At 37.7% G+C, this 22,180-nt stretch overlaps 1 protein-coding gene and 1 pseudogene across 4 annotated transcripts in view; both read right to left on the bottom strand.

Moving 5' to 3' along the window:
* The window catches only part of TDRD3 (tudor domain containing 3), a 130,795-nt gene that overhangs the window by 6,363 nt on the left and 102,252 nt on the right, over window positions 1–22,180 (bottom strand). The gene's annotated exons all lie outside the window — the stretch shown is intronic.
* Window positions 7,585–17,139, bottom strand: LOC132477649 (trimethylguanosine synthase-like; annotated as a pseudogene).

Here is a 22,180-nt window from a genome sequence, read left to right as displayed (position 1 = left end):
TTAAGCTGCCCTGGGATTCACATCTGTCAACTTTTATAATAGTGGGCGGCAGGGGAAAGAAAAAAAAAGGCAAGGACATTGTTAAAACTCTTTTGGTCCTTGTTAATAGAAGGATGAAATTTATAGTGGTAACATTAGAATCAAATTTAATTCTAGAAAAGGAAACTATTTCCACATAATAGTATGGTTATCTCCTCAAATGACTTGACACAATGTGGTAAAAACACAGAAAAGCGAGCAATGTAATACAATTTTAATTGAATATTTGGGCTTCTAAATATTTCCAGGTATATATCATGGAAAGGGGTTTTGGTAAGATATGGAAAAGGGATTGAGGAGCCAGAGAATGTTCACCAGCTGTTTGTCCTCATCTGATGAAACCTCCAACATCGTTAAGAACCTTACATCTAGAGACAGGAAAAAATAATGGATTGGAATGAGGAGAGAAATACAATTTACATATAAAGAAAGCTTCATGCGAGACACAGCAATTGCCACAGTAAGACGCAAACTGTTTTCTTCTCATATTCTTTCTTACTGGTAGAACCAGCAACTCAAGGAATGGCATGTATAAATTAGTATAAGCAGAATAAACAGCAGAAACTGTATAGTTAATTACAATATTTGAAAAGGACTTAGAAGCAACAGAAATGTAGCCAAAAGCCACACTGGTTTCTTACTGAGTGCTGCCACACTGTTATTTTAGTGTTTTAAATTAATGCGGCTGTGAAGTATGTTCCCTTCAGAGAGAGAAAAAAATTGGCTCTCATTTTTGTTTATGAAAGAAACAGTATCTATTTCAAAAGCAGAGTTTAAATTCCAGCTGAATTATCAGAGCACAGTAGTTTGCATGATTTAGGAAATTTATCCTATTTCTTCCTCCTCCTCCTTACTTTATCATTGAATCTTCTGTCCCAAAAGATTGCTTTCCTTTGACCCTAATAGCAAATGGAGTTATATGAAAGACTGAGTTCTATTCTTTAATTTTTACTGGTCAACTATTGCAATTTTACTTGATGCAAGTAGAAAGATGCTATGATAATTTGATCAAATCCTATTATTTAGAAATGATATTTAATATTTGGCACGAACGTATCACTCATTAATAGGCATTCTCCACAGTATTCTTAAGAACGGTTATCTCCATTTTATATAAAGGCCACGGAAGTCCAGGAAAGCTTTGTGACTTTGCCCTAATACTTCGAAGATAAGTCTGAGTTTTGATTCAGATACTGCTATTTAAATCCTTAAGTCTCGGTCTGCATGTAAAAGAAATAAACTAATTGCCCAAAATTAATGATCACCCTTAAGGGGCCATCATCACCTAAATAAGAGAATAGAGAAATCTGACAATATATCTGGCATAACTCAATAACAACATTTTAGAGACAAACTTCCAGATTAGTTCTCCTTTCTCTATGCCCCTTTCATTAATAATCAATCTCAAAATGGTTAGAAGCATCAGATATTATGTCTATAATTTAGTAAAGCAATTAAGATTCAGGAAGAAAAATTAAAGTGCTCAGGAAAGAAGAGAAATATTTTTTATTAATATGGTCACTGCTCTGAATGATTATTGTCAAATCTTATAGCTAAATTTGAAAAGAAACTATTTATTTTTATGACATATGACATTTGCAACTGTGCATATTAACTGAGAAGGATGAAAATATGTTTGCTGCTGTAGAAGGTGAAGTAATTATTCTAGGAATTAGAATGGAATCTTATTATTCTCCACACCCAGCTGCAAAACTGGTTAGAGGACATCTAAAAACCTATATACTTTATCAATAAAATATAGTATTAAAGGTAGGACACTACATTTACTTAGTGAGTGAGCTGGATTTATATAATAAATATGACATTGCTATTTGAAAAACTATCTCTACTGTTTAAAAGAATCTCAGACTATACTAGCCATAACCAATTAAATGGTTTTATAGAGATGACCAACCATGAGATTTCTTTCACATTATTTGATGTCTTCACAATCCTTTTATACAAAATGGAGGTAAAAAATAAAAATAATTCTGACAGCTTGGTTTTCAGTTGTCAAAGGCACAATCTTGCTCTTTTAACTTTGAAATATTCTTCCCACAGAGTAGTTGGGGGCAAACCTGGTTACCCACAAAAATCACTTCATACAGTTTAGAGCTAGTAATTTTTAGTAATGAATGAACACCTCTTTCCATATAACACACAGCTCAATTTAATAGATCAGTTTATTTGGAGTCATCTTTGAATGAAATTTATACCTTTATCTTCTTTTAGTTTCACTACTCTGTAACAGCTTTAGAACTAAAAAAAAAATTTAATTGCACAGTTGATGAACATTTTAAAAAAATCTGACAATATTTTGAGCTGGCACAGTCCTGGAAGGCTATCTGGTCTGTCCCCTTAGATTTGACAGATGAGGAATCTCTAAACCCAGAGAGGTGATTTTCCCAAGTCACAGAGCTCACTAGAGGAAGAGTCCAGACCAGGGCCATTTTGTTTCTGACTCAGACAAGGCTCTTTAAAAGACTGGTGATAACGTTTATAAAAATGGAACTGACCAATGCCATCTTCACCAAAGCTTTTGAGATTTAGAACCATTTTATTGGGACTCAGATTTTTGCTCACCATGCTATCAGATTTACCTGGTTTTAAAATACGAAATAAATAATATTTAAAATGTGCCCTCTTTTTATGCCAATATTTAGTAGTTTATTACTCTTTTTAATGAAAAGATACATATGCAATAATCATTGTGACACCAAACATGAATGAGGTGATATGTTGAAAGGAAAAAAGAGTCACAGCACCAGTGCAAAAAGGAGATACACAACGTCACCTATAAAACACATTTGACGGGTCACAACTACACCTTTCCTGCATATCATTTTTAGTCTCTCGGTAGCACAAACTACATCTTGAGTGAGAATACAGACAAATACATTATTTCCTCATTTATAAATGAGCTGTTGGAAAAGCTCATTGTAAATCAGTTACTTCAAACCTGGAACATACTTCAGTAGGAGGTGTGAAAGACATTTAAATACAGGTCAGGTTCTCTGTTCCACAAACAAAGGTGATGTGCAGATAAGAATATAAACCACCACTCTAAAGAAGGTGGTGGATCTGGTGGTTCTCAACTGGGAGTGATTTCCCTACCCCACAGTGGGGGGGCGGGGGAGGTAGCCAATGTCTGGAGACATTTTTGGTTATTACAAGCTGAGGAGTAGGTGGGGGGAGTTGTTACTACATCCAGTACGTAGAGGCCAAGGATGCTCACTAGGCAAATGGAGGAGGAGGAAACTTCCTATTCTTAAGTGTCAGGACAGCCTGGAAAATAATTCTGAAGTTCTGGAAGTTTGGGTTTGCCACCCTTTCCCTTTACCTTTTCGGATATTTCTTCTGCTTCTGTCTCGAATGCCTAAAAGCTGCGTTTATGGAACTTCTGTGGGGAGGTCTCTATTTGCTGACAATACTATGTTTTCCTCTGCTTCAGCAACATGTTCATACTAACTTAACTTACTGAATTGCCTTATCTTACATTACCATTTCTCCAGTATTTTTGCACAGCCATGACTTTGTAAGGAGAAAACGATTATTGATTACTGGTGGGAGTAAGGAACAGGAATGGCAATTCTCTTCACAAAAAACTTGGAAAAACTTACTAATATTGTCACCTCTAATAGCTATTTTGTGTGAAATTTAATAAAAATTTTTCTAGTCAGTTCCTTTTAACAATTTGCATAGCAGTCACAAAAACACAAGCCAGCATACAAAATGTATACAACGTACCCTCAACAATAATCTTTGCACTCTGAATATTTTGAACACTGAAATCTTAATGAGTACATATCTCCTTCAGTGATTCACATATGAACTACTTATGAATTTCCAGACCACCTTTGCCTGTCTGGTTAACTTGTGTAGTCAGTTTATAGAAATAGAAACTAATTTCAATATAAAACCTAAGCAAACAAAAATTTTAAAGACAAACCTGCTTTCCCAAAACATCATGTAATAAAGGCAAAATAGGGACAGTAAAAAGATCATTGGTTGGCAAGGGTTAGGAGGGATGGAGGGATGAACACGCAAAACACAGGAAGATTTTTAGGGCTGTGAAACTATCCTGTATGATACTATTATGGTAGATACATGTCCCAATACATTTGTCCAAACCCAGTGTACACCACGAGTGAACCCTAATGTAAACTATGGACTCTGGAAAATAATGATGAGTTAACGTAGGTCTATCAATTGTAATATATGTACAACTGATAGATGGTGGGGGATGTTGATAAACGGGAGAGGCTATGCATGTGTGGGGGCGAAGAGTACATGGGAAATCCCATACCCCTCTCAGTTTTGCTGTGAATCTAAAACTCCTCTATAAAATAAAGTCTAAAAAACAAAAAACAGGCTGTAAAATAGGCCACATCAGTGGGATACTTTGCACCTCTTATATTGCTGATGTGGTAGATCCTTAATATTTGATGAAATATTTGTTGACCTGCCTTATTAAAATGGCACATCTTGATCCATTCAGATTCTTCCTGTGGTTATCCGTAACTAAAATATGAGAATTAAATTTCTTTCATCCTTGTGATGCCATCAGCATTAATTAATGTATGAAAACCACTTTGAAGATTATTGAGCTTTCTGAATTGGCTCTAGGTTGTGTTTAATTTTGATTATACCTTGGATATTCATAACATTTCCTCTTGGTTTCCACTGGGAAACTTTGACCTTTGATTTTGCTTTTTAGTCCAAGCAATGAAATAAAGTACCTCTGCCCCATTCAAAAACAAAAACAGAAAATCATGTAATGGATTCCAAAAGTAGAACTTAAAATATTTTAAGTAATCTATTTTAGATCAATTATACTAATATTCTATTACATTAGAGTAACTGAAAATTGGAGAGTAAAAAAGTAATTGAAGATTATGGATAACAGCTGCGCCTACAGGAGTCAAGTATTATGATTAACACTGAACCTTAGTTTACCAATTATTCTTGTTTAAAAATATATTCCAATTCCATATTTACAACTCCACCACAAAATAAACTGGGTCTGTCTGTGGTAGCCTGGAACCACAGACTACAAAACAGATAGCTTCTGTAAAGAACAGTTAGTCCAAACAACTAAGAAGCTCTAATTTGCTCAAGGAATTAGTACCATAACCTGAGTTAGTAGGTCTTCTGATTCATAGTCCTGTCTGCCCTTCACACTATGCTTCCAAGTAATGAGGACAAGAAATACAGATACAGTGAATGCCAGAATTGGAAGAGGATTTGGGGATAATCTAATTGAGCAGATTTAAATTTTAAAAATCATCATTATCATCGTCTATTTTTGGGGTAAATGTGACACTCTTCTTTCAAATGAAATTTTATATAGAATTCCAATATAAAATAGATGGGCTCAGGTTACAGTGGGTGCTTTTACATGTGTATGTGAGCAGTATCCCCTTGGCTTTCTCTTCTTTAGTTTTTCCAAGTTCTGTAACCCTTAAAGCACAAAAACTAAAACCCAACCTGGTTCAACCTCTGCTGTACACTAGGAACCAGTTAGGTTGAGTGGCTTGATTAATATAAGAAAATGAGCTGCTGAAAGAACAGGAACGGGAACACAGGCCCCTGACTCAGTTCAGAGACTGTTGTCTTTGTGTGTTATCACAGGGAAAATCTAAACCCTGCTTTTGACTTCTATGAATTAAATTTCTCATTTGACAATACAAACTCACCTTCTATAACTAAATGGGGAAAAATGAAAATCTCAGGCTTCATTAAACATAAGCAAAATAAGCAAATGTTATGATAATAAACTAATTTATCTGTTTTTGAAACTTTGAGTGAAATAAGATACCATTTTAGAATAAAGTGTAATGCAGAATTATAATCCCTCTTTCCCTCAGAGCAGCTCTAAGATAATCTGTTTAATATACCACATCCAGTAATAATTTATTTTAACCAAATATTTTGTGGCAGAAAAAAACCCACACTGCCACATGTAAAAGAATCAACTTAGAACACTCCCTAACACCATACACAAAAATAAACTCAAAATGGATTAGAGACCTAAATGTAAGACAGGACACTATAAAACTCTTAGAGGAAAACACAGGAAGAACAGTCTTTGACATAAATCACAGCAAGATCTTTTTAATCCACCTCCTAGAGTAATGGAAATAAAAACAAAAATAAACAAATGGGACCTAATGAAACTTAAAAGCTTTTGCAAAGCAAAGGAAACTACAAACAAGACGAAAAGACAACCCTCAGAAGGGGAGAAAATATTTGCAAAGGAATCAATGGACAAAGGATTAATCTCCAAAATATATAAACAGCTCATGCAGCTCAATATTAAAAAAAAAAACCCAACCAAAAAATCGGCAGAAGACCTAAATAGACATTTCTCCAAAGAAGACATACAGATGGCCAAGAAGCACATGAAAAGCTGCTCAACATCACTAATTATTAGAGAAATGCAAATCAAATCTACAATGAGGTATCACCTCACACCAGTTAGAATGGGCGTCATCAGAAAATCTACAAACAACAAATGCTGGAGAGGGTGTGGAGAAAAGGGAACCTTCTTGCACTGTTGGTGGGAATGTAAATTGATACAGCCACTATGGAGAACAGTATGGAGGTTCCTTTAAAAACTAAAAATAGAATTACCATATGACCCAGCAATCCCACTACTGGGCACATACCCAGAGAAAACCATAATTCAAAAAGACACATGCACCCCAATGTTCATTGCAGCACTATTTACAATAGCCAGGTCACGGAAGCAACCTAAATGCCCATCAACAGACGAACGGATAAAGAAGATGTGGTACATATACACAATGGAATATTACTTAGCCATAAAAAGGAACGAAATTGGGTCATTTATAGAGATGTGGATGGATCTAGAGACTGTCATATAGAGTGAAGTCACAAAGAGAAAAACAAATATCGTACATTAACGCATATATGTGGAACCTAGAAAAATGGTACAGATGAACCGGTTTGCAGGGCAGAAACAGAGACACAGATGTAGCAAACAAACATATGGACACCAAGGGGGGCAGTGGCAGGGGTAGTGGTGGTGGTGTGATGAATTAGGAGAGTGGGATTGACATATATACACTAATATGTATAAAATGGATAACTAATAAGAACCTGCTGTATAAAAAAATAAATAAAATTTAATAAAAAAAAAATCCACACTGATTCAAGACAAGAAACAAAATTGATTCAAAATCTAATAACTAAGCAACTGGTCCAAAATGCATGGCTGAGAATATAATATTTTTTTTTCTACTTCCTTTCACCACCATTTTAATAGAAAAAGAATATAAACTTCTATATTACAAAATATAGTATTTCATATTTTTTCAATAGAAACTTATAAAACACTAACTTTATAAAATAAATGGATGTTTAAAAGCAAATTCCAGATGATACTGAATCAATGTGGGGGAAAAGTGTATGAGGGTACAAATACCCATGACTATGGGTACAAAGTATCAGTGAATACAGAGAAGAAATTCCAAGTGAATAGTGTTCTGACCACTATGATCTTTTGATCTCTATACCACCTCACTATGATTCAGAGGCTGATCTGTGGATCAGTTCCCCCAAATAAGCAGTGATTGTCTTCAATCTATTATTAAGAAAGTTTTGTTCTATTTTCACTTGCCCTCTAGGCCCAGCCAAGGATGCCACCTGGTTGATATTAGCATTTCTTGGAAGAAAATAAATGATATTATTAGTGATCTTCTGGGAAATTCTGAAAAATTTCAAAGCCATCAGGACACATCATGGTGCTGATGTTGAAGATCTTGGCAGTGTTGTAGTCTGGTCCTCCCCAAGGAGGGCTGAGAAACACATCAGCCTTTAAACGAGAAGCCAGCTGCAGGAAATCTCCACAGATGAACTCAGTCTTGTCCGCTACCCCATAAATTTCTTCATTACTGTGAGCAAGATCGATCTTAACAGGATCAATATCAATGGCAATCACTGTCTTTCCTGTTAAGGCAAACTGAATGGTATTTCCTCCAACTCCACAAAATGCGTCGACTATGGTGTCACACTGGAAGGACTGGCTGACCCTGCCGGCAATGTGCTCAGCAATCTTCTCGGGTGTAACTGAAAACCAGCCTTCTCTGTCTAATTTAATCCCATCGTCAAAGTGGGAGAAGAGCCAGTATCTCTGGGCCCAGTACTTCGCCAGCTTGGGCACAGCAGTGATCTCAGGAGGCACACCAATTCCCTTTCTGTTCTTGCTCTTCTTCTTTTTATTTTCAGCTTCGGCTTCTACCTGAAGACGGTCTGGGGCAGCCTGGGTGGGGCAGTCACCCTCATCTGTCACTGCTGTTTCTGTGCTGTCCCTGTCAGTTTTCTCTGTTCCCACTTCCCCAGCTGGAGACATGGCATGACACTTCCCAGGTTCTGGCTCACTCGTCTCTGGTGGGTCACCCCCTTTTTCAACAGACACTTCTTGTTCCTCTGAACCACTGCTTGTGCAAGTATCCTGCACGTTGTTATGAGAAACTGACTCCTGTGATGCTTCCTCATCCATTGGTTCATTAACCCATTTTAGGAATTTTTCTACCTTACTCAAAGTTTTTCTTTTCTTGAAGAGTTTTTCCTGGCTCTTCAGTGAAGAAGATGTGTTTGTTTTTCATATTGATTTGTCTTCTCACGTCCAAGTACTTTGACTTGTGTGGATACCTGACCCGCTGGTGACTGAAATTTGAAATTCCACCATATTTTTGTCCTGAGCCATGCTTGAATCCTAGAAGGGAACTGTCGACATCAAAGTCTGAATCTGGGTTTTCATAGATAACCAGTTCATGGCTCCTCTTGAATTTGTTTGGCTTCTGTTCAGGTGGATCTTCGCCACTCTCATCTCCATCAGTGCCGATGAGATGTGGTCTGTCTTTGTGTTTGTTTCTGATGACTCTTGTGAATCCTGAGCTGGTTGGCTTGTGCTTCTGTTCCCAGACACGCTGCTTTCCTTGCTTCCTCCATTACATGGTTCACTTTGGCCCGGAAACAAGACATTCTCTTCTGTTGTTAACTTCACTTAAACACTGATGTCCATCACAACTCACAGAGGGATCTAATCGGCTCTGTTCTACTTCCTCTGAATTCAGACTTATATTACTAGTCCATCAAGAATTTCATTATGGGGCTCCCCGGAGGAAGATGGCAGAAGAGTAAGACGCGGAGATCACCTTCCTCCCCACAGATACATCAGAAATTCATCTACACGTGGAACAACTCCTACAGAACACCTACTAAATGCTGACAGAAGACCTCAGACCCCCCAAAAGGCAAGAAACTCCCCACATACCTGGGTAGGGCAAAAGAAAAAAAAGAATAAACAGAGACAATAGGATAGGGACGGGACCTGCACCAGTGGGAGGGAGCCGTGAAGGAGGGAAGGTTTCTACACACTACAAGCCCCTATCGTGGGCGGAGACTGCAGGTGGCGGAGGGGGAAAGCTTCGGAGTAGCGGAGGAGAGCACAGCAACAGGCGTGTGGAGGGTAAAGTGGAGAGATTCTGGCACAGAGGACCGGTGCCCTCAGGCACACACCAGCCCGAGAGGCTTGTCTGCTCGGCCACCGGGGCAGGCGGGGCTGGGAGCTGAGGCTCGGGTATCGGCTTTCAGTCGGAGCGCAGGGAGAGGACTGGGGCTGGCGGCAGGAAGAGAGCCTGAAGGGGTTAGTGCACCACGGCTAGCCTGGAGGGAGTCCGGGGAAAGGGTCTGGAGCTGCCGAAGAGGCAAGAGACTTTTTTCCCTTTTGTTTCCTGGTGTGCGAGGAGAGGGCATTAAGAGGACTGCTTGGGGAAGCGCCGGAGACAGGCGCGAGCCGCGGGTAAGGCGCGGACCTCGGAGACGGGCGTGGGACGCTGGGGCTGCCGCCGCGGGGCCTGTGTGCGAGCGCGGGTCACTGTCCGCCCCGCCTTCCGGGGGGCCTGTGCACCCTGCCACTGCCAGGGTCCCGGGACCCGGGGACGGCTTTCCCAGGAAAGCACACAGAGCGCCACGGGCTGCTGCAATGTCACGCTGGCCTCTGCCGCCGCAGGTCCGCCCCACACTGTGAGCCCCTCCCTCCCCTCTGCCTGACTGAGCCAGAGCCCCCGAATCAGCGGCTCCTTTAAACCCGTCCTGTCTGAGCGAAGAACGGACGCCCTCCGGCGACCTACGCGCAGAGGTGGGGCCAGGTCCAAGGCTAAGACCCGGGAGCTGTGAGAGCAGAGACAGGGAAATCTCTCTGTGCAGCCTCGGAGGCAGCGGATTAAAGCTCCACGGTCCATTTGATGTGACCTGTGTCTGTGGAGTGCATGAATGGACAGCGAATCATCCCAAATTGAGGAAGTGGACTTTGAGGACAAGATTTAAGACTTTCCCCCCCTTTTCCTCTTTTTACAAAGAATTATCCCAAATTAAGGAGGTGGACTTAGAGAGCAAGATTTCAGACTTTCCCCCCCTCCTTTTCCTCTTTTTACAACGAATTATCCCAAATTGAGGAGGTGAACTTGGAGAGCAAGATTTTTGATTTTTCCCCCTGCTCTCTTTTTGTGAATGTGTGGATGAAAGGCTCTTGGTGCTGCAGCCAGGAGTCAGTGCTGTGCCTCTGAAGTGGGAGAGCCAACTTCAGGACACGGGTCCACAAGAGATCTCCCAGCTCCACACAATATCAAGCAGCGAAAATCTCCCAGAGATCTCCATCTCAACACCAGCACCCAGCTTCAGTCAACGACCAGCAAGCTACAGTGCTGGTCACCCTATGCCAAGCAACTAGCAAGGCAGGAACACAACCCCACCCATTAGCAGAGAGGCTACCTAAAAACATAATAAGGCCATAGGCACCCCAAAACACACCACCAGACGTGGACCTGTCCACGAGAAAGACAAGATCGAGCCTCAACCACCAGAACACAGGCATTAGTCCCCCCACCAGGAAGCCTACACAAACTACTGAAACAACCTTAGCCACTGGGGACAGACACCAAAAACAACGGGAACTACGAATCTGCAGCCTGCAAAAAGGAGACCCCAAACACAGTAACATAAGCAAAATGAGAAGACAGAAAAACTCACAGCAGGTGAAGGAGCAAGATAAAAACCTACCAGACCTAACAAATGAAGAGGTAATAGGCAGTCTACCTGAAAAAGAATTCAGAATAATGATAGTAAAGCTGATCCAAGATTCTATTTCCAAGATCCATAATCTTGGAAATAGAATAGACAAAATGCAAGAAACAGTTAGCAAGGACCTAGAAGAACTAAAGATGAATCAAGCATCAATTAAAAACACAATAAATGAAATGAAAAATACTCTAGATGGGATCAATAGCAGAATAACTGAGGCAGAAGAACGGATAAGTGAGGTGGAAGATAAAATAGTGGAAATAACTGATGCAGAGCAAAATAAAGAAAAAAGAATGAAAAGAATAGAGGACAGTCTCAGAGACCTCTGGGACAACATGAAACGCACCAAGATTCGAATTATAGGGGTTCCAGAAGAAGAAGAGAAAAAGAAAGGGACTGAGAAAATATTTGAAGAGATTATAGTTGAAAACTTCCCTAATATGGGAAAGGAAATAGTGAATCAAGTCCAGGAGGCACAGAGAGTCCCATACAGAATAAATCCAAGGAGAAATACGCCAAGACACATATTAATCAAACTGTCAAAAATTAAACACAAAGAAAACATATTGAAAGCAGCAAGGGAAAAACAACAAATAACACACAAGGGAATCCCCAGCAGGTTAACAGCTGATCTCTCAGCAGAAACTCTACAAGCCAGAAGGGAGTGGCAGGACATAATTAAAGTGATGAAGGAGAGGAACCTGCAACCAAGATTACTCTACCCAGCAAGGATCTCATTCAGATTTGATGGAGAAATTAAAACCTTTACAGACAAGCAAAAGCTGAGAGAGTTCAGCACCACCAAACCAGCTTTACAACAAATGCTAAAGGAACTTCTCTAGGCAAGAAACACAACAGAAGGAATATACCTACAATAACGAACCCAAAGCAATTAAGGAAATGGGAATAGGAACATACATATCAATAATTACCTTAAATGTAAATGGACTAAATGCTCCCACCAAAAGACACAGAGTGGCTGAATGGCTACAAAAACAAGACCCATATATATGCTGTCTACAAGAGACCCACTTCAGACCTAGAGACACATACAGATTGAAAGTAAGGGGATGGAAAAAGATATTCCATGCAAATGGAAATCAAAAGAAAGATGGAGTAGCAATTCTTATATCAGACAAAATAGACTTTAAAATAAAGACTATTAGAAGAGACAAAGAAGGACACTACATAACGATAAAGGGATCGATCCAAGAGGAAGATATAACAATTGTAAATATTTATGCACCCAACATAGGAGCACCTCAATACATAAGGCAAATACTAACAGCCATAAAAAGGGAAATCGACAGTAACACAATCATAGTAGGGGACTTTAACACCCCACTTTCACCAATGGACAGATCAGCCAAAATGAAAATAAATAAGGAAACACAAGCTTTAAATGATACATTAAACAAGATGGAATTAGTTGATATTTATAGGACATTCCATCCAAAAACAACAGAATACACATTTTTCTCAAGTGCTCATGGAACATTCTCCAGGATAGATCATATCTTGGGTCACAAATCAAGCCTTGGTAAATTTAAGAAAATTGAAATTGTATCAAGTATCTTTTCCGACCACAATGCTATGAGACTAGACATCAATTACAGGTAAACATCTGTAAAAAATACAAACACATGGAGGCTAAACAATACACTACTCAATAACGAAGTGATCACTGAAGAAATCAAAGAGGAAATTAAAAAATACCTAGAAACAAATGACAATGGAGACACGACGACCCAAAACCTATGGGACGCAGCAAAAGCAGTTCTAAGGGGGAAGTTTATAGCAATACAATCCCACCTTAAGAAACAGGAAACATTTCAAGTAAACAACCTGATCCTGCACCTAAAGCAATTAGAGAAAGAAGAACAAAAAAACCCCAATGTTAGCAGAAGGAAAGAAATCATAAAGATCAGATCAGAAATAAATGAAAAAGAAATGAAGGAAACGATAGCAAAGATCAACCAAACTAAAACCTGGTTCTTTGAGAAGATAAACAAAATTGACAAACCATTAGCCAGACTCATCAAGAAAAGAAGGGAGAAGACTCAAATCAATAGAATTAGAAATGAAAAAGGAGAAATAACAACTGACACTGCAGAAATACAAAAGATCATGAGAGATTACTATAAGCAACTCTATGCCAATAAAATGGACAACCTGGAAGAAATGGACAAATTCTTAGAAATGCACAACCTGCCAAGACTGAATCAGGAAGAAATACAAAATATGAATAGACCAATCACAAGCACTGAAATTGAAACTGTGATTAAAAATCTTCCAACACACAAAAGCCCAGGACCAGATGGCTTCACAGGCGAATTCTATCAAACATTTAGAGAAGAGCTAACACCCATCCTTCTCAAAGTCTTCCAAACAATTTCAGAGGAAGGAACACTCCCAAACTCATTCTGTGAGGCCACCATCACCTTGATACCAAAACCAGGCAAGGATGTCACAAAGAAAGAAAAGTACAGGCCAATATCACTGATGAACATAGATGCAAAAATCCTCAACAAAATACTAGCAAACAGAATCCAACAGCACATTAAAAGGATCATACACCATGATCAAGTGGGGTTTATTCCAGGAATGCAAGGATTCTTCAATATACGCAAATCAATCAATGTGATACACCATATTAACAAGTTGAAGGAGAAAAACCATATGATCATCTCAATAGATGCAGAGAAAGCTTTCGACAAAATTCAACACCCATTTATGATAAAATCCCTGCAGAAAGTAGGCACAGAGGGAACTTTCCTCAACATAATAAAGGCCATATATGACAAACCCACAGCCAACATTGTCCTTAATGGTGAAAAACTGAAACCATTTCCACTAAGATCAGGAACAAGACAAGGTTGCCCACTCTCACCACTCTTATTCAACCTAGTTTTGGAAGTTTTAGCCACAGCAATCAGAGAAGAAAAGGAAATAAAAGGAATCCAAATCAGAAAAGAAGAAGTAAAGCTGTCACTGTTTGCAGATGACATGATACTATACATAGAAAATCCTAAAGATGCTACCGAAAAACTACTAGAGCCAATCAATGAATTTGGTAAAGTAGCAGGATACAAAATTAATGCACAGAAATCTCTGGCATTCCTGTACACTAATGATGAAAATTCTGAAAATGAAATCAAGAAAACACTCCCATTTACCATTGCAACAGAAAGAATAAAATATCTAGGAATAAACCTACCTAAGGAGACAAAAGACCTGTATGCAGAAAATTATAAGACACTGATGAAAGAAATTCAAGATGATACAAATAGATGGAGAGATATACCATGCTCCTGGATTGGAAGAATCAATATTGTGAAAATGACTCTACTACCCAAAGCAATCTACAGATTCAATGCAATCCCTATCAAACTACCACTGGCATTTTTCACAGAACTAGAACAAAAAATTTCACAATTTGTTTGGAGACACAAAAGACCCCGAATAGCCAAAGCAATCTTGAGAACGAAAAACGGAGCTGGAGGAATCAGGCTCCCTGACTTCAGACTATACTACAAAGCTACAGTAATTAAGACAGTGTGGTACTGGCATAAAAACAGAAAGATAGATCAGTGGATCAGGATAGAAAACCCAGAGATAAACCCACGCACATATGGTCAACTTATGTTTGATAAAGGAGGCAGGAATGTACAGTGGAGAAAGGACAGCCTCTTCAATAAGTGGTGCTGGGAAAACTGGACAGGGACATGTAAAAGTTTGAGATTAGATCATTCCCTAACACCATACACAAAAATAAGCTCAAAATGGATTAAAGACTTAAATGTAAGGCCAGAAACTATCAAACTCTTAGAGGAAGACATAGGTAGAACACTCTATGACATAAATCACAGCAAGATCCTTTTGGACCCACCTCCTAGAGAAATGGAAATAAAAACAAAGATAAACAAATGGGACCTAATGCAACTTAAAAGCTTTTGCACAGCAAAGGAAACCATAAACAAGACCAAAAGACAACCCTCAGAATGGGAGAAAATATTTGCAAATGAAGCAACTGACAAAGGATTAATCTCCAAAATTTATAAGCAGCTCATGCAGCTCAATAGCAAAAAAAACAAACAACCCAATCCAAAAATGGGCAGAAGACTTAAATAGGCATTTCTCCAAAGAAGATATACAGACTGCCAACAAACACATGAAAGAATGCTCAACATCATTAATCATTAGAGAAATGCAAATCAAAACTACAATGAGATATCATCTCACACCAGTCATAATGGCCATCATCAAGAAATCTAGAAACAATAAATGCTGGAGAGGGTGTGGAGAAAAGGAAACACTCTTGCACTGCTGGTGGGAATGTGAATTGGTACAGCCACTATGGAGAACAGTATGGAGGTTCCTTAAAAAACTACAAATAGAACTACCATATGATCCAGCAATCCCACTACTGGGCATATACCCTGAGAAAACCATAATTCAAAAAGTGACATGTACCAAAATGTTCATTGCAGCTCTATTCACAATAGCCCGGAACTGGAAACAACCTAATTGTCCATCAACAGATGAATGGATAAAGAAGATGTGGCACATATATAGAATGGAATATTACTCAGCCATAAAAAGAAACGAAACTGAGCTATTTGTAATGAGGTGGATAGACCTAGAGTCTGTCATACAGAGTGAAGTAAGTCAGAAAGAGAAAGACAAATACCGTATGCTAACACATATATATGGAATTAAAAAAAAAAAGTCATGAAGAACCTAGGGGTAAAACGGGAATAAAGACACAGACCTACTTGAGAATGGACTTGAGGATATGGGGAGGGGGAAGGGTAAGCTGTGACAAAGCGAAAGAGAGGCATGGACATATATACACTACCAAACGAAAGGTAGATAGATAGTGGGAAGCAGCCGCAGAGCCCAGGGAGATCAGCTTGGTGCTTTGTGACCGCCTGGAGGGGTGGGATGGGGAGGGTGGGAGGGAGGGAGATGCATGAGGGAAGGGATGTGGGAACAGATGTATATGTATGACTGATTCACTTTGTTATAAAGCAGAAACTAATTTAAAAAAAAATTCATTATGATCTTTATCACTTGAACTAGAGCTTTCACTACCCATTGATGAAGATGGAGAAGTTCATCTGCTTTCATGCGGTTTTCATCTTTCTTGTTGTCAACTACTGTTTTAGACACACAAGTATCTGTATCACAGCTTTGCGAAGCATCAAAGGTCCAACCCTGAGCTTCCCAATACTGAGACTGTTCCAAATAATACCAATACAGCTGGCTATAATGCTGCTCCCATTCCTCCTCTGTATTAGGGATGTTCCAGTGTTCTGAGGATGGCGTCTGACCTACATGCTTTTCTTGCCAGCTTTGCCACAACAGTTCCCCCCGGTATTCCTTCCAGTACTTCTCCCAGAGCTCCATAATTTCCAGCTTTGGAGATAATGTATTTTCAGCAGGAAGATTCTCACCTTCAATGTCTTTTTTGGTTCGAAGTTTATACCTTCGGTGTTCTCATTCTCAGATGAAGATGGATCATCTGAAGCCAAAATGTCATCTTCCTCACATTCTTGTCTCCAAGATTCTCTCTTAATTTCATCTAAGTACTTCTTTTGATGTTTTTTCTCTTTTTTATTTTAACTTTGTTTCTAGTATTCAGAGATACCTCAAAATTCTTATGTGCAGACACCATGCCAAACTGAAGTGGCAGCCCCATACTTCTCATGAGTTCAGCCTCAGAATCAAGTTCATTTTCATCTGGGCCTATGTCTTTGCTGTCACGTGACTCTGCAGTGCCCTGGAAACAACCACCTTCTTCCTCTTCTGTAGCTTGCTCTCCTGCACTGTTGCCATCATCTTTAACGTAGTAGCCTTTTAATCCCAAACTGCACAATTTCTGATCTTCCACAAACACCCTGGAGCAGAGGCAGAAGATGCAGGAGCCCTCCCAAGGTCTTCAAGGAAGAGACACATCTCCACCCCGGAGCTCCACTTCTCGCAGTACATCGTAGCACTGCAGAGGAGGCGGCCACGTGGCAAATGGTGCCAGAAGGCCTCCCAGCCGCTGTTCTGCTGCTGGGGACCGAGGGGAGGACTGGAGGTGCGCCTGGCTGCCAGGGAGGAATGGCAATATAATGTTTTCATTCCTGTATCATGTAGAATTTCAGGAGAACTCTGAGACATTTCACTGTGTTCTGATATTCTCTTTTTAGAAAAGAGTATATTCTCTAAAGTTACATAAGAATTAGGTAAGGATTATCAATGATTCTATCAGATATTAGGAAATCATCTGAATCCCTACCTCAAGGGTTTTATTCTATACTCTGCCAACTAAAGCACTACCCAAATAAGACAACTAAACTTTAACATGGAAGAAAACTGGATGTTTCAATGACAGTTAAAGCAAAAACAGTACTATCCACCATTGTCTTTCCTCTAACATCGTTAAGATCTTCTACTATTTAATACAAAGTAAACAAGCTATTTTTGGCAGCTTAGACACTCAAGAAAATGCAACTCAACATCAAAAGGCTGCATCCATATTTCAACTAGGAGAATATAATACAAAAAAGAGACTAGAAAACGTCACCCTTATCAAACTTCAAATAATAAAAGTACTGATACTCTTCCATTCAAAAACACACCCAACTTTATTTAAAACTTGGAACAGAAAAAAAAGGAATTATTATTCTACTATGTGCCTGGCATTTTATCTCATTTAATCCTTGCAACAATGCTTTGAATTACTTAATCTCGTCCTTCTACAGATAAACAAGCTAAGGCTCAGTGTAACTTACCCAAAGTTATGTAAGTGGCCATGCTTCAATAAGACCCCTGGGCTGTCCACTCCAAAGTTCTTTTCATGGCATCACATAGTGTATATTTTACATTGCTTGCTTCAGACAGTTTTGCTTATTTTTTTCTAAGAGCTAGCTAAAGATTAATTTTAAATAAATAGATGGCTTCTGCCTGGAGGCTAGTATAAACAACATTTAATGGTCAGCATCTTTGTTGAAATGCCATAGTGAAGTCCAAAGAATGAATATATGATTTGTAAAAATGTGTACCTCTCTCCAACTCATTTCCTCTTTTAAAACTAAAGGCTAAATAGATTCCAAAGGTTGTCCAGAAGTCAGGGTAGGAAGCATATTTCTGTGCCAAAAGATGCCAATCTACTCAGATTTCCTTGAGAGATACCTTATCATGGCATTGGTATTTAAGACCTCAGTCTGTTAGGTCAGATCTGAGTCTGAGTTTAGACTCCACCACTTCCTATATGTGTTACTCAACTTCTCTACATCTCAGTTTTCTCACATAGACAACAGTAATCAACTCATAGGTATACAAGGAGCATTACATGAGATAATACCCAAAAAGAGTTTAGCAAATAAGCCATATACGTTGTCTATTATTCTGAATTAAGTAATTCTTTGACAGTAATATATACATGCTCACTTCAATTAAACTATCAAGACTCACAGATTTTGCTAAAAATCAGGTTTGTTGTAAGAATATTCCCCAAATTGCTTTGGTCAGATAAGGAAAGTGGAAAAACCACTGAAGAAAATGAAAGAGCCAATGCAAGGAGAAAGACTCTTGTCACCTGCTTGTCTTTTATATCTTCAGAAATTTTAAAAACATCTATACACAAAAACTAATAATTTCACATTATAAATCATTCTATTGTTACCACTGTTTTCGTTTCTTTTAGGAAGAGGTCTTCTTTTTTAATTATAGAGAAAAAGGGCAAACACAACAAAGAAAGGAGAAAATTAGCAAAGACACATTACTGAAAATGATTAATCAAAAGTTATGCATTATTTGCCTAAAATATGAATATTTTAAGAAAAAGCTAAAAATAAGTGATTAACCTCTTTGAACATATTGCCTTAATACCAATACCATACCCTTAAAATTTTATCAAATGCCATAAAAAACAGAAACACTATTTAAACAGCAGAGGTATAGCAATGATGATTAATAATGAAAAATGCTTATCTATGCCTGTTGATATGTATAAATTATCCTTGCAAAGCAACTGCTTTCCCAAATATGCTAATTGAGCAAATACGTTTTAGAATATTTTGTGGTTAAAACTTATAAGCACTAATCACAAGTGGTTAATCATTTCACTCCCTCATAAGTTATATCATTTTTATATCTTAAATTTGTAACTAATACAATATACTTTAAGAATGAATTAACTAATTCTTTCTCTGAAAGTAATAATTACCACATCATAATGCCAGACTGCTTTTTATTCTAAAACAGTCAGCCCAGTACATTTTATGTAATCGACCACTTGAGACAAATACTTATGGTATGCTTCAGTGACCTGTAATACAGACTGAAGAAACAGAATTAGAAAAAAAAAAACAACTCCATGTCAAATTGATAAAATACAGGCCAGATCTTTGCTATTAAAAAGTACTGAGTGTTGGAGTAGGGAAAGGAGACGACTTGACATGCTTTATATAACTTTAAGAAAAGATTTGCAATATCTAACAGTACAGAAATAAAATCATTTGCTAATGTTTTCACCCCGTTAGTGAAAGTTAAGGAACATAAGATTGACAGGAAAAGAATTAAAATTTTGAATCTTATAGCAGCTATCTATAAGATTATTTATAGTTATCTATAAGATTACAATGTAATAATCATTTTCACATTTAAATCCCATACATACCCAGCAACCCATATTAACAATGTCTGCATAATGAAGTAAAATTATTACTCTTTAGTGAAACATAAAGAAAACATGTTTAAAAGTCCTTATCAATTATCAGGCTAGTTAATAAAAGCTGTAGTTTTAGAATTGTGAGGTGCCCCAGGAGTCAATGATCTGATCTACAAATACAAAATTCATCCCCACACATCACACACAGGTGGTGTGATGGTTCTGTCTCCTTCAAATAAGTGGTGAAGGATGCTAAGGCTTTCTCAGGCAGCCAACCTCACTCCTTTGTATCCTTCTCTAGAAAGTGCAAACTACCCGGGCTTTCTAGTTAAGCCTATTTCCTTTGCCATATGGAAGATTTTAAATTATTTTAAAACAAGTATTATGTCTTTCCCTTAGTCTTCTATTTTCTAAAACCAAAAGACTCAGTTCCTGGAATCATTTGTCAAATACCATTATTTCCAGTATCTCCCATCATCTTGATCATCTTTTCCTTTATACATTTTAATATTTACTATTCTACGTAACCTAGTATTCAGAATAATATTGCATGTATGGTCTGCTTGCAGCATAATACTACTATTTCCCATGATGAGCAAACTCTATAAAGTCATTAGTGCAATCTGACCTCGCTTTAATGTTTTTAGCAGCTGATCATTCCTTGCTCATACTGTACTTGTCATCAAACGAAATGTCTATAACCTACTCCCAGGTCTATTTCATTGGATATTTGAAGAGAATTATTTTCCCATCCTAAAGTTTTAAATTTAACTGTAATTGAATACATGCACTATTGAAAGATACTACTTTGGCATAGTGTTATCATTGGTGTGTTCTGAATAACTGTATAATATTAAGTCAGTTTTCCTAAAAAGTTATCTTGGTAATTTGTTAGGTTTTTTTTTTTTTTTTTTTTGCCTAGTGGAAATTGGAGGATTACCACCTAAAACATACATGGGTGGCTAAAATGTAGTTTAACCCTGAAACTAGATTCCAGTGAAATTTAGAAGATAAAAGGAGATTCACAGTATAAGATTAAGCTCTTAGGAACAGAACTGTAGGTTAAAGGAATAGGTTGATTCTTTTTCTACTCTTTGTAAAATATTTTCTAGCCCCTTGAGAAATACTAGCCTATACCTCTTGCATATACATCTTTGCTTCTCAATTTAAAATTCTCTAAATTTTAAGAGAGAATTAAGACTGAATGAACTAAATAGTTGAAAGTTACTTTACCAAAACTGTGTATCACATATTGAGTACAAACTTACTGCTATGATGAAATTTTTATATACATTATACAAAAAGTAGTTTGGTATCATTTATCTCCATTTACAGGTAAAGTGTAAAATCATGTGCTATGATGTCAGCAAGTCTGCAAACTGAACATCAGCTCTACAACTTACTAGCTCAATGATTTTAGGCAAGTTTCTTAATGGCTCTGAACTTGGATTTGTACTTTTTCATGTGTATTAAGTGGGAATACTAATAATTATTTCATAGGGTTCCTGTTGTTATTAAATCAGTTAACACATATATGGTGCCTGGTGTATATGTTCCAATTATAAGCAGGCGTTGTATAGAAGGAACTCCAATCTTCACATTCTCAATCATTTATTCTAATTTATTTCAATATGTTGGTAAAGATATAACATATCGTCTTGCTGTTACCTAAGTATAAATTACTCTTAGTATGATTAAATTTATGAGTTTTTTTCCCTCATGTTGAGATTTCAAAATGTTCGGTATATGAAGAGTTAGCTTTTTTAAAAAGAAATAATTTTCTTTCCAAGCTTACCTTCTCTTCTCAATCATTTTTGATGGTTAGACTATTGAAGAAAGAAAAGGTATCACAAAGCTTTTCTCCAAGAATAATAAGGGAGATAAACTCATTTCCATCAACTTAGGTAAAGAAAAATTAGACAGTATATATCACCTGATTTAATTAAGGCTACTAAACATATTATATTTTGCTATAATAATACTATTTCTAGGTTTATTGAAATTCAGGAACCATGTTTTTAGTCACATGTAATTCCACACCTGAAACATCTGAGATGTTCAATAGAGACTGGGGGAACTGATAATATACTATGGAGAATACTTTGCTCATCATCAGACCCAAAGGAAAAGCAAATAAATGTTTGTTCCTACTGAATATGTAAATATTCTTGTAGTTCAAGAATGAAGCTATTGTTCCTTCTCCATTCAGCCATGGCTGGAACAATGATGTTAAGAACAAATCAGGAAGGTATAAAGTCTCTGCATTAGAGTCAAGAGATTTTCTTGGGTGCTTCAAATACCCAAGAAATAGATCAAAATCAAGTGCTTATACAAATAGCTTTAAATACATCATAAAATTAATAAAACAAA

The sequence above is a fragment of the Mesoplodon densirostris genome, chromosome 17, assembly GCF_025265405.1.
Source record: "Mesoplodon densirostris isolate mMesDen1 chromosome 17, mMesDen1 primary haplotype, whole genome shotgun sequence".
In the NCBI taxonomy this organism is placed as follows: Eukaryota; Metazoa; Chordata; class Mammalia; order Artiodactyla; family Ziphiidae; genus Mesoplodon; species Mesoplodon densirostris.
This window is presented reverse-complemented; position numbering and strand designations above follow the sequence as displayed.